This window comes from Epinephelus fuscoguttatus, linkage group LG1 (genome assembly GCF_011397635.1).
Source record: "Epinephelus fuscoguttatus linkage group LG1, E.fuscoguttatus.final_Chr_v1".
Taxonomy (NCBI): Eukaryota; Metazoa; Chordata; class Actinopteri; order Perciformes; family Serranidae; genus Epinephelus; species Epinephelus fuscoguttatus.
The window spans coordinates 11,427,988-11,440,435 of NC_064752.1; positions in this window are offsets into that span (position 1 = coordinate 11,427,988).

Here is a 12,448-nt window from a genome sequence, read left to right on the forward strand (position 1 = left end):
CCGGTCGCAGCGCACCATCAAGGTAGAAATACGCCTGCCGGGAGCCGTTCAGCACCGCGGACCATCGGACCAATGGGCTGTTGGACCAGTGACATGGACCCGTACAGGCCTCAGGTAATTTCAGCTGGTAAAAACTGCAAATAAAACAGTTTCACGTTACACATCAGTGTTTCCCCAATGCCATTCAGCATGTCAGAGACCAGCTGCTGGCCTAGTCTCTGCTAATGTGTGCTCACCTATTTTCTCTGATAACTTAGGATCCAGATGTTCAGGAGGATTTTACTGGAAGCCGAACTATCCGCAGAGGTGCCTTCCTCGAGGTGAGTTTAACGGATAAAATCACTTAATAAAGCAGTGTAATGTAGAAAAAAAACAGTGTTTCTCCAACGCTTTTGTTATGGAGGGGCTACTTACTATGGTGGCCAGTGCAAAAATGCAGAAATGTGAATGGCCCTATTTAGAGACACTGTTAGGTTTGTCCGTTTTGGGCTACTGTAGAAACAAAGCAATGCAACATGGCGATCTCTGTAGACAAGGATCCGCTCCCTTTGTAGATATAAACGGCTCATTCTAAGATTAAAACACGACGATTCTTATTTCCAGGTGATTATAGCCTAAAGAAAAAATACTTATTATATCCAATTTCTTCCAATATATTCCCCTAAATCCTACACCCTGGACCTTTAAGTCACTAATGTGCTGTTTGGTGAGAAGTGTTTACTGGCCAAGTTGCATCCAACATCTGTACTTCCACACTGCCTCTAAGTTATTTAAACATATCTATCATTTAAGCCAACTGATACCAGCAGGTCAGTGCAATTTAGCTCTGTGTCCTCAGAGTGGGACCCACAAATTATTAACTTGTGGATAAGGTTACCTCGTGTCCAGGAAAAAGGAAAAAGCCTATTATCCTGCAGGCAATGTTGGCGAGGACCTCTGATTTAGTGGAGGCAATATTTTATGTTAGATATCTTATCACATGCTCATTGTGGTACAACTGCAGGCTGTAGACCTTTAACATTAATAGCCCACCGAAGTGTGAATTCACCACGAAAGTAAGGCCTGCTTCCTTTTTGTGCTTTTGTACTGTAATTAAAAGAGAGAACCTGTACTCTTAAACTAAGAAAACTCAGAAATGTCATGACACTCTGTGTCACAACTAGAAGCTATTCTTGATCACAGTTGCCTGTGTCAACCAGTAATGTGTCAGAACACACACTGTAAGAGGCTAATGTGCACATTACGCATCACTTAAATAGTCATCATTACGATAATATGCTTGACCTTTAATTATTCCATGCAAAAGAGTGTCAAACATTTTATCTGCTATTAGTTGCAGTGAATTTAAGGGTGCTGTGTGATGGCTTTAAAGGGTGCACAGTGTTGGTAAAAGGAAAAACATCACTTAACTGGAAAATAACGTGTAAAATAACATGTAGTGATCAATGCTGTGCTTTGCACGTGTCGCTCCCCAGTGCAGCGGGGGAAGCTGAGGGTGCTTGAGCGCCTGACTGTTTGACCCCTGATGTCCACAGTGCCCTTTTGTCAAGGCCTTTTATTTGTGAAGGCCCTCATCAAGTAGAACATTTTATAATCAATAATAATTAAGCTATGAATAAAATGACCAGGCTGCCATTAGTCAGATTAGGTCACATGATGACCTTTCACCTGCCACAGCTGAAAGTTCATCCTTGACATGCCCTTTATAGAAGCACAGGCAGACACTTTAAGGGGACGCTTAAATGCCGGGTTTCATTTGTGTGATTCATTATTATGTTATCTTAATTTTTTATTGAGTTTTCATTTTTAATTATTCTTTGCTGTTTCTGCCTTTATTGATAGGACAGCCTAAGACTGACAGGAAAGGTGGGAGAGAGAGGCGGGTTGACACGCAGCCAAGGGCCGCAGGTCAGAATCGAATTCGGGTCACTGCAAAGGACTCAGCATACATGGGGCGCACACTGTATCAGGTGAGCTGCAGGTCGACCCATGTTATATTTGTGTATATAGTAGGGTAACACATCGTCACCTTCAAATCATGCATCAGTTGTGCTGCATAAGTTTAATAATGGTCCTGATTGTTGGTTTTTACTGTGGTCAGGTAGTTTGTACACCTGGTGAAGTCAGCCACTGCTTGTAGTCTAGTAGGAAGGGGGGGTCCCCATGGTCAAGCTGGATTTCTAAATGAAACCTATATTTTTGGAATTGTGAAGGTCTGTAGATAATGAATTTTGATGTTCCCATCGTGAAAAAGGGTAGTCCTCAGAATTCCGGCAGAATTTCGAATTCCGTCAATCAGAATATATGGAAAAAATTAAAAATCAAATGTATCCACAACTTTTGAACTATATATTGTACAGAGACAAATAAACCATCTTTTTTTGCATAAATTAAGCATGAGAAATCAATTAAAATGGTTATTTTAATGATTTAAAATATATGTCTCTGTGTAATTGGCTTTTCTTTGCAAAATTTAGCAGAAAAAACATGAAAAAAGCTATGACCTATAGGAAATCTTCCCAATTTGTCGGTATTTGGTGAGAAACATCAGCTTTTTAATAGCTATAGAAAACTGGCCAGCACTCTAAGCTTTCATTTGATTCGTTACGTGTTGCTGTAACTAAAAAAATAAAGTCTCGGAGACTGTTAGAGCTATGTCTACTCCCAAATTTGTGATAGACAGGTCAAAATGAGGGATAACCATCATACATATATAAATGAACCAACTTTTTAAATGTGATTTTTTTTATTTTACTATTTTACAAATTGATTATGGTGTTCTCTTGATGACTGAAGTAGTTTTTATGTATTTAGTCCAAATAGTGAATATGGGTAAATTGGGACACTTTCTGAAAATTTACCTTCAACATAATTTCTAGTTATGAACCAAATGTCTTAGCCCATCATATCATACCATTCTAAATAGCTTGTGATCTCTACTATACTATGTAGAAGAAAAAAACAAAGAAACATTAAACACAGGATGGATGGCCCTTCACCAAAAACACACTGACCCACAGCCAAAATTTCCAGGTGCTGTTGGTAAAGTGGGACACTATATATTGGTGAACTGGGACACTTGCAACATCATTAATATCATCACTGGTACTCTAATTGTGCAACATAATAATGTAAAAGACATAAGTCTTAGCTTTCACCCACACAAAAATGAATGTTCTAGTTACTATAGTTTTTGTTCTGGATCAATTTAATTTAATTAATTTATTGGATTTTGATGCTCGTCTTTTACATATGAGTGATTGAGCGGCCAAAAGCACAAAGAAAAATATGTCTGGGCATGTGTTCACATAGCGTTTATCTTAAGAAGGAAAGTGGTTGCAAGGCGCTGGAGAGCACTTAATAGAAACAGCACTAGAATCAGCAAACTGACATTAACGTCAGCTTGACCAAGCTAACGTTAATGTCAGATGTGTTACCACTACATTTACAGACAACAGCAACAGTAGACAGTAGCCCAGCTAAAGAGGTGGCAGGGACATCACCAGTGGCTTTCTCAAAAGTTCAGAGATTGTCATGAGTACTTTTAACTTCAACTGGAGCAGCTGTGTGACTCGCCCACCATACCTGCACGTCAGTCCACAATTACGCTAGGGCCACACCGCCCGCGGAAGCGCCGCGAATAGCCTCGAAGCGCCGAGAAGAGAAGGCAGTTTCCTTTCGGCACCCATGTTAACCGACTGTGTCGTCCACACTGGCCGCACCGCGCCGGGAAGCTCCGTGGCAGGCTCACGATTTGCAGCGATCAGTTCGGCGTCTGGTCTATTTTCTGCGCGAGTCGCGAGCGAATCTGACAAGCCAGGCAGTGAAAAACAAGAGCTGGGAGCAGAATCGCTTTTCGACGGCGTGGAGAAATGCGCGTCTGATGTGAACGGAGGTGCTCCGACACGCGCAAGAATTTCGGTGCGCTGCGCTTCCGCGGGCAGTGTGGCCCTGGCGTTAGCCCTCTTTGCGCCTTAGCCTGGAAGTTAGCAGTTAGCTGCAATTAAGTATTATGTCAAAAGAGAGGTGGTTAAGGTCAGGGTAAGGCTGTGAGAAGGCTACTTATGCTAATGCTAACTTAGTGATTTAGCCAACATTAGCCATCATGAAGTATTACGTTAAAAGGGAGGAGGTTATGGTTAAGATAAAAGGTAATGGGAGGGGTGACATTTTTTCACTCACGCTAATGCTAACTTAGCAATTAGCTAATGTTACCTATATGTTAAGAGAGTCTGTTATGGTTAAGGTAAGGGTAATGGAACGGGTGACATTTTGTTGTCAAACTGGATCACGTCTTCATGTATTATGAATTATAAAGTTGATTATTGCTGTATTTTTCACATTTATTTAATACATTATAGTGTTGTATCTAGGTTCAGCTAACTGTCGTGTTGGTGGGTTCGTCCTGTACAAGTGATGGGCGCGGTTTGTAGGGGTGTGTTGTGTGCGCTACAAATGGAACGTGTCTGCTGCTGTACATGTCTCAGTTTTCAACCAGAAGTGCTCAGAGCGGTCACAGGAGTAATGATAATATACCAAGTGAAACTGTATTGTAAACTATGAAATCCAGTTATGATCAAATGTGACATTATTCTACTGTACTGTTTCTTTTTAATGTAAAATACAAGGTCCAAAGTTGAAATATCAAATAACCATTGTTGACTTGTTATAAAAACCTTACCAATGGATTCCTTTTTAGGATGACCTTAACTTTGACCAAACAAAGGTTCAGATGGTTTTACTTTACAGTTTCGGAGATCATCTCAAACACATTCATAATTTCCTCATATTATTATTTAATTTTAAAAAAATCACAATAGGCAGACATAACCAAATCATAATAATTCAACAATTTCAAAGGCTTCCCTTTCAGGACAACCCTGACTTTGTCCAAGTCAAATTTCATGTGATTTTACTGCGAGAACCTGTACTGAGTTATAGAAATTTAAAGGGAAAGTCAGCTCAAATGGCATCATAACACATTCCTAATTTCTTCATATTTATTTATCATAATCCCTCCCCGATTTCACTGGGTGGGGGGCAGTGATGTGGAGAGTGATGTTTGAAATATTGCAGTTGCACTATTTTAAGTTGGAGCACCTCTAAAGATCTCTGCACGGCCCTGCTGTTACTGTTTGTTAAACTACTGCAGTCTTTTCTTCTTTAAAATATCTAGTGTTTTTTTGTTTGTTTGTTTTTTTACACATCTAAGATAGACAACATAATATAGCTGCTGTACATCTCTATCTCTTTGTACTTAGAATAATATCAACTTATAAATCAAGGACAAACTATTGGTTTTCTTTCCTCGAGATTTTTTGACCTTTTCAGATGAAACTTCTTGCAACAACCTCACCTGATAATAATCCTTCAATCTAAATATTGATTAAACAAATTAGAAATACGATCTCAAGAATATTACCTCACAGCACGCTGACATTGATCACACACATTCACGCCACAGACAGAAAACAAATACAACTGGAAGTTTGACATAATAACACACTGACTAAAATCTATAATACAAATCTGCATTGACACCCTCAAAAAAACAGTACTTTAAAAGGCTCTGCAGGCCCAATATGCTCACCTAGTTGTCTCAGTAAGTTGATCTCAGTGGTGCTATAGTATACTCACACAGCTGTAGCCTCCTCCTCACCACCTATGGAGCTGTCCATGGCCGTATCCCTGCATTGCCCTGCATTAACCATGATATCCATTATTGCAGGCACATTATTGCAGGGCTGCACTTATCTTGCGCTGTCTGTCAGTATAGGTTTTGCACACTATCACACTTTCCAGGCTCTGGAATTATGTCCATGTTCGACAATCTCCCTAATCTGTTCTTCATTTTGCTGTGTATAAACCTCGCTACGGCAAACTGTCTGACTACACACTAACCATACCTCACTTTACAAGCGTGACCACTATATATTGGAAGCTGTCACAGTATGTACTGTAAAGTGACTGAATGTTCAGAGGATGATAAATCTATATATATATATAGTTCTGCCATCTCTATGTGCCTTGCATTGTTCGTTGCACAGTATAAGAAGCTGTGTTCTCCGTGTAATGTGTTAGCATGCCAGTTTATTCCCAGTACACTCCCCTGCCACTGTGACACCACATCCCACATGTAAACAGGGTGACAGGGCCTACGGTAAAAGCTGTCACCCTTTAATGACTCACAGTATCCTAGAAAGGCAAATGTAGTCTATATAATGATAAAACACAGTGGAATCCTCACTGCGGGTACTGTAACCTTGTTTTTTAGCATCAAACTGCTGGATGATACATCACTTTGCTCTTTTCATTTTCTGACTCTTCTGAGGTGAAATCGGTTGAGGTTGCAAGATTTATCTGTTATTTTTTTTAATTTCCCTTCATCTCAAGGTTCAGCCTCAGTACCAGCTAATAATTCTTGACTGACCTTGCCCCGCGCTACATTTGTTGATCTTATAATTTCGATTTTTAAGTGATTGCTATGCAACTCGACACAAACAGCATTCCTGCCTTTTTGATGTTAGGCAATAAAGAAATCTGCATACGTGGAGAATTGATTGCCATGCCTCGTCACGTGACCACGTTACATTATCAAATCATGTTCTTGTGCTCGCGCCCTCGATGTCATTACCATCTACATGAATATCTGTTCGGAAATTAAAAACATGGTAGGCTGAAACATTCTGCTCGCATTAGGGTCACAGCTCTCAGTCTTTATATCGGTACTGCATAGCAACTAAGTAAGAAATAAATAAGCCCAGTGAGTGAATATTTTCCAGTATAGAAAAACTCGAAAAGTTGTTGAAACCAAAGAGAGCTCCAGCTCCACTCTAATAAAATGGACTACTATTTATTAGAACCCTTTTGTATATACCAAAGAAAAACAACAATAGGACACAGGGACATCGTTGTTAGGTTCAGGGATTATAAATGGAGGACACTGGGGTAAGAGCTTATGACAAACAGTTCCAGTTTAGAGCTATAGATGAGGAGCAAGGCTGAAAAAAGAAAGAGAAGCAGATTGGAACGAGCAGCCAGATGTATGAAACTGTGTACAGTACAGGCCAAAAGTTTGGACACACCTTCTCATTCAATGCGTTTTCTTTATTTTCATGACTATTTACATTGTAGATTCTCACTGAAGGCATCAAAACTATGAATGAACACATGTGGAGTTATGTACTTAACAAAAAAAGGTGAAATAACTGAAAACATGTTTTATATTTTAGTTTCTTCAAAATAGCCACCCTTTGCTCTGATTACTGCTTTGCACACTCTTGGCATTCTCTCCATGAGCTTCAAGAGGTAGTCACCTGAAATGGTTTTCCAACAGTCTTGAAGGAGTTCCCAGAGGTGTTTAGCACTTGTTGGCCCCTTTGCCTTCACTCTGCGGTCCAGCTCACCCCAAACCATCTCGATTGGGTTCAGGTCCGGTGACTGTGGAGGCCAGGTCATCTGCCGCAGCACTCCATCACTCTCCTTCTTGGTCAAATAGCCCTTACACAGCCTGGAGGTGTGTTTGGGGTCATTGTCCTGTTGAAAAAGAAATGATCGTTCACGCAAACCGGATGGGATGGCATGTTGCTGCAGGATGCTGTGGTAGCCATGCTGGTTCAGTGTGCCTTCAATTTTGAATAAATCCCCAACAGTGTCACCAGCAAAACACCCCCACACCATCACACCTCCTCCTCCATGCTTCACAGTGGGAACCAGGCATGTGGAATCCATCCGTTCACCTTTTCTGCGTCTCACAAAGACACGGCGGTTGGAACCAAAGATCTCAAATTTGGACTCATCAGACCAAAGCACAGATTTCCACTGGTCTAATGTCCATTCCTTGTGTTTCTTGGCCCAAACAAATCTCTTCTGCTTGTTACCTCTCCTTGGCAGTGGTTTCCTAGCAGCTATTTGACCATGAAGGCCTGATTCGCGCAGTCTCCTCTTAACAGTTGTTCTAGAGATGGGTCTGCTGCTAGAACTCTGTGTGGCATTCATCTGGTCTCTGATCTGAGCTGCTGTTAACTTGCGATTTCTGAGGCTGGTGACTCGGATGAACTTATCCTCAGAAGCAGAGGTGACTCTTGGTCTTCCTTTCCTGGGTCGGTCCTCATGTGTGCCAGTTTCGCTGTAGCGCTTGATGGTTTTTGCGACTCCACTTGGGGACACATTTAAAGTTTTTGCAATTTTCCGGACTGACTGACCTTCATTTCTTAAAGTAATGATGGCCACTCGTTTTTCTTTAGTTAGCTGATTGATTCTTGCCATAATATGAATTTTAGCAGTTGTCCAATAGGGCTGTCGGCTGTGTATTAACCTGACTTCTGCACAACACAACTGATGGTCCCAACCCCATTGATAAAGCAAGAAATTCCACTAATTAACCCTGATAAGGCACACCTGTGAAGTAGAAACCATTTCAGGTGACTACCTCTTGAAGCTCATGGAGAGAATGCCAAGAGTGTGCAAAGCAGTAATCAGAGCAAAGGGTGGCTATTTTGAAGAAACTAGAATATAAAACATGTTTTCAGTTATTTCACCTTTTTTTGTTAAGTACATAACTCCACATGTGTTCATTCATAGTTTTGATGCCTTCAGTGAGAATCTACAATGTAAATAGTCATGAAAATAAAGAAAACGCATTGAATGAGAAGGTGTGTCCAAACTTTTGGCCTGTACTGTATGTGCAAAGGAAGAGGTAGGCGTACGCATCCTTTGTGTCAGATTTATAAAGCTGTGTGTATACAGCATGTATGTAGAAATGCCCTCAAAGCATCTGTTTGTATATCGATATTTGTGCCCACTCCACCATTCATTTGACCCGTCAGTGTGAAATAAATAAATAAAGAACAGCAGTTTAACTGACTGTGTCGCATCAGCAAGGCAAAAGTGCCAGAGCATTAACACTAAGTACAGTAAACACAATTTTAACAGTTTACAACCAGACAACCAGTGGGTTCCCCAGGTCAGGGTCACTCACTGGGCCCACTGATAATCACTGTTACATTGAATATGATATAACAATGAGAAGTAGTATTGCACATGACTGAGAAAATGATATTGCACTACAGTGACAGATGATATTGAAGAATCGTGTCTATTTACACATACCACCCTCAGTGTTTTGATACAAAGCTGGTTGCAAATCAACGAAGTATCCCTTTAGCCATTTTCACCTTCCTATAGAAACAGAATTATCTCAGAGCAACTGTGCTCTCATTTTAGTGTTGTCCATTGTTTTTCCAACCTACTGTTATGTTCTCATGAAAACCGCGCATCCCGTGGTCTAGTGCTGGGTCTAAGAGTTTGCTTTCACTCACCTCAGCAGCAGCTTCCTCTCAAATCGAATCCATTAATTTGATCTGATCAGCTCTGATAGATCCGCCCACAAACATATAAACTGATCTATTCTCCACCCTGCGAGTCAAACTCAACAAACTGCTACTGAAGAAACAAAAGCTGCATTCATGGACTTACAGTAGCCTCCAAATTCAGAGAAGGGACACAGATCACAAAGGGACCGTCAATCCCCCCGCCTCTCATCGTCAGGTATATATAAAGTCTAATGCTGTGGGAAACACTGTCTCACCTCATATGCTGTCACAAACTGGCTCAATCAATGTGAGGAGTTGGGAGTCCACTCAAAAGATTTGGTTAAAACAAGCATGATTTATTAAACTAAGATTAACTAACATAAACAGTAGAGTGTGTAGGTCAGCAAAGTCAGTAATGGATGTGCGTCAGGTGTGCTGTGGAGGTGGTGCATGTGCAAACCAAAAGCAATGATGCTGGGTGGATGTCTGTTGCGGGAAAGGAGAGAGTGAGTGAAAACACCAGGCAGCTTTTAAAGCATCCTCAAAGACAGTGGGAGGGGTGTCACAAGGTGTGGATAAAGGTGTAGGCGTATTTTTTGTGCATATTCATCGTTTGTAAATCTGGTGGGCGGTTGTGTGGGGATGGAATTTGGATGTGTATTTTTAGGGCCTTTACCTTCATGATAGAACAGCTGGAGAATGTTGGGGCATGGGGGAAAGAGAATGGGAATGACACAAAGAGTTGCAGGCTGGAATCAAACCCAAGCCACTGTGAAGGCCTTGGCCTACATGGGCTGCACGCCTTGTAGACCTGACTCTTGATATGGATTCAGCAGACTCACTGGGTATTGGTCAAAAAATAAATATTTTTTTTGGTCAGTTAGTCACTCACTCACTTTTATTTTTGTCAATAATCACTGCATGGAGCTGGTTATTTTTCCCCTTTAACTCAGTGGTGTCTGGCCCAAGTGGTCTCTTGAGTTCTAATACAGCAGCTGGCAGAAATGGCTGGGAGTATTCAGCTCTCTGGTAGTTTCACTTGTGGTAGCAACATATTATTACAGAACACATTATTGTGATGTTAGAAATGATATATAAGAAAGCACTTGAAGCTCACAAACCTATCCGACATGTTCTGAGTTGCTAAGAGCTGCTCAAAGTATAAAACTATTATAGCAATATTATAGGAGTAAAATACATGTGATCTCTTCAGTCCTTGGTGATCCTGCTTTCATTGTTTGTGCGCTCTTACTGAATCATATAAGACATCTCCTGCTGATGTATTGAATTATATTAGGCATCATTATTACCACAGAACTGGAACTGGGAAGCCACTTCATGAAAAGAGATAGAGTTGTTCTTATCTGGATGACGGAGCAAGTGCCTCTCCTCAAATTTCTGTGAGGAGCTGTTGGTCAATATTTGTCTGCGAAAAGATCTTGGTGGTTAAATAAAAGTATAGCGATTGGGCTTTGCCACAGTATGATAAGATTTGCGATATCAGTAACCTGGGTGTCTGTACAGTGGTGAAAGATAAGAAAAATGAAAGATAAATGGCATGAAATCAGATTTTGTGTCTCAATGTCTCTCAGCTTTTGTTCTTCTGTACTTGCACTTGCTGTTTTAAGTGATGAAGTGTGTTCACACTGGCAATTACGGCAAAATCGAGTGCAATATGAATATCTGGATGGAGCACTCGTAATCATTAAAAAGTTGAGTATGGAACGCCGGGCACTTCTCACCCTCAGTGGTCGCCATCTTGATGATGTAGCAGAAGGTAAGGGACCACCAAATTTGTGAAAATGGTGGCGGAGCAAGTGTTAGAGCTGCCCCTGGCTAAGAATTTTCCTAGTCGACCAATAGTCTTCATTTTCGTTGGGGCAACACAATGGTGTGAGTTCAAGGTGTGAGAAAGAATAGTATCAGTAACATTGTTAACACTGTGCTACATTACAGAGAAATACAAAACCGTACTAATGAACCTTCATTAATATAGGCCTATATTTTATCTACAAGTGCACGTCACACACTGAGCGAGCCGCCTGTTGATGACGCTGTGGGCTAATGGGCATGTAGCTACTTCCATGTTTCAGATGATACGTCATGTTTGTAGTCGACCAATGAAGATGAGTTTACATATCACCTTGGGTTCATCCTTCACCTTCTCAAAATGATCCCACACTTTGGATTTCCTGCCCGACATGTTATTAACTCGCCTGTGGAATAACCGCAGGTACCAGCCCTGGAAATTAGGGGCCGTACACATGCTGCGTCTTTAACTGCCTGGAAAATGCGAGGTCGGATGCTGGGCGCTACTCTTGTGCGTATTATGTGCCAGCTTTCAGGAGTGTGGCTTTTTTTTAGTGTGACTAAGTAACCAATAAAATCTTGCCGACTGATGACCTTTCTGGGCAACTAACTTTTGGTCAACCATTAGGAGGCAGCCCTAGCAGGAGTAGGCTATTCATCAGGACATTCGGGAATTTTTCCAGTGGCCAGGTCTTGTGAAGGCTTGTCTTTGTTTTCTAACCCCAGTAGTTAACACTTGAAAACTGGATGTAGTCACCTGTGTATCCTTCCACCAAGTCCTCCATTAGCTCAACCCGTTAGCTTGATTTTGGCCATTTGAAGGCATTTACCCTGAGTGTCAGTATATGGGCATACAGCAGTTAAAATGTTGGCTGATTGTATTGCAGTTATTTTTAGGATATGCCCTGCAGGCGATTCATTGGCTCCCTGCGGGCGACCACGTGCTCGCAGACACCATATTGGCTACCCTTGAGGCACATCATATTTAATAGCTGACCCAGCAATAAAATTATTTAACATACTAAATGTAAATATAGTGTGTTTTGTGTGAATATGTGGATAAAGTCTGCTGGTTCTAGTTTAGTTCTGTGTTTAAACACTGTTGACTGGTAACTAATACTTGAAGTACTTCAGGCTAAGTTCAGGCTGTTAGGTCAAATAAGGTGTCAGGTGATCATCACATCAACTTCGACTTTAAATTTTTGTTTTCTGTACACACAAATATGGGATGGGTAACCTCAGAAAATGAACGCAAAAAACAGCCTCCAAATTAATATATTGTGCTTTTTTTGTAATGATATACTGATTAACACAAACGTTGTGTC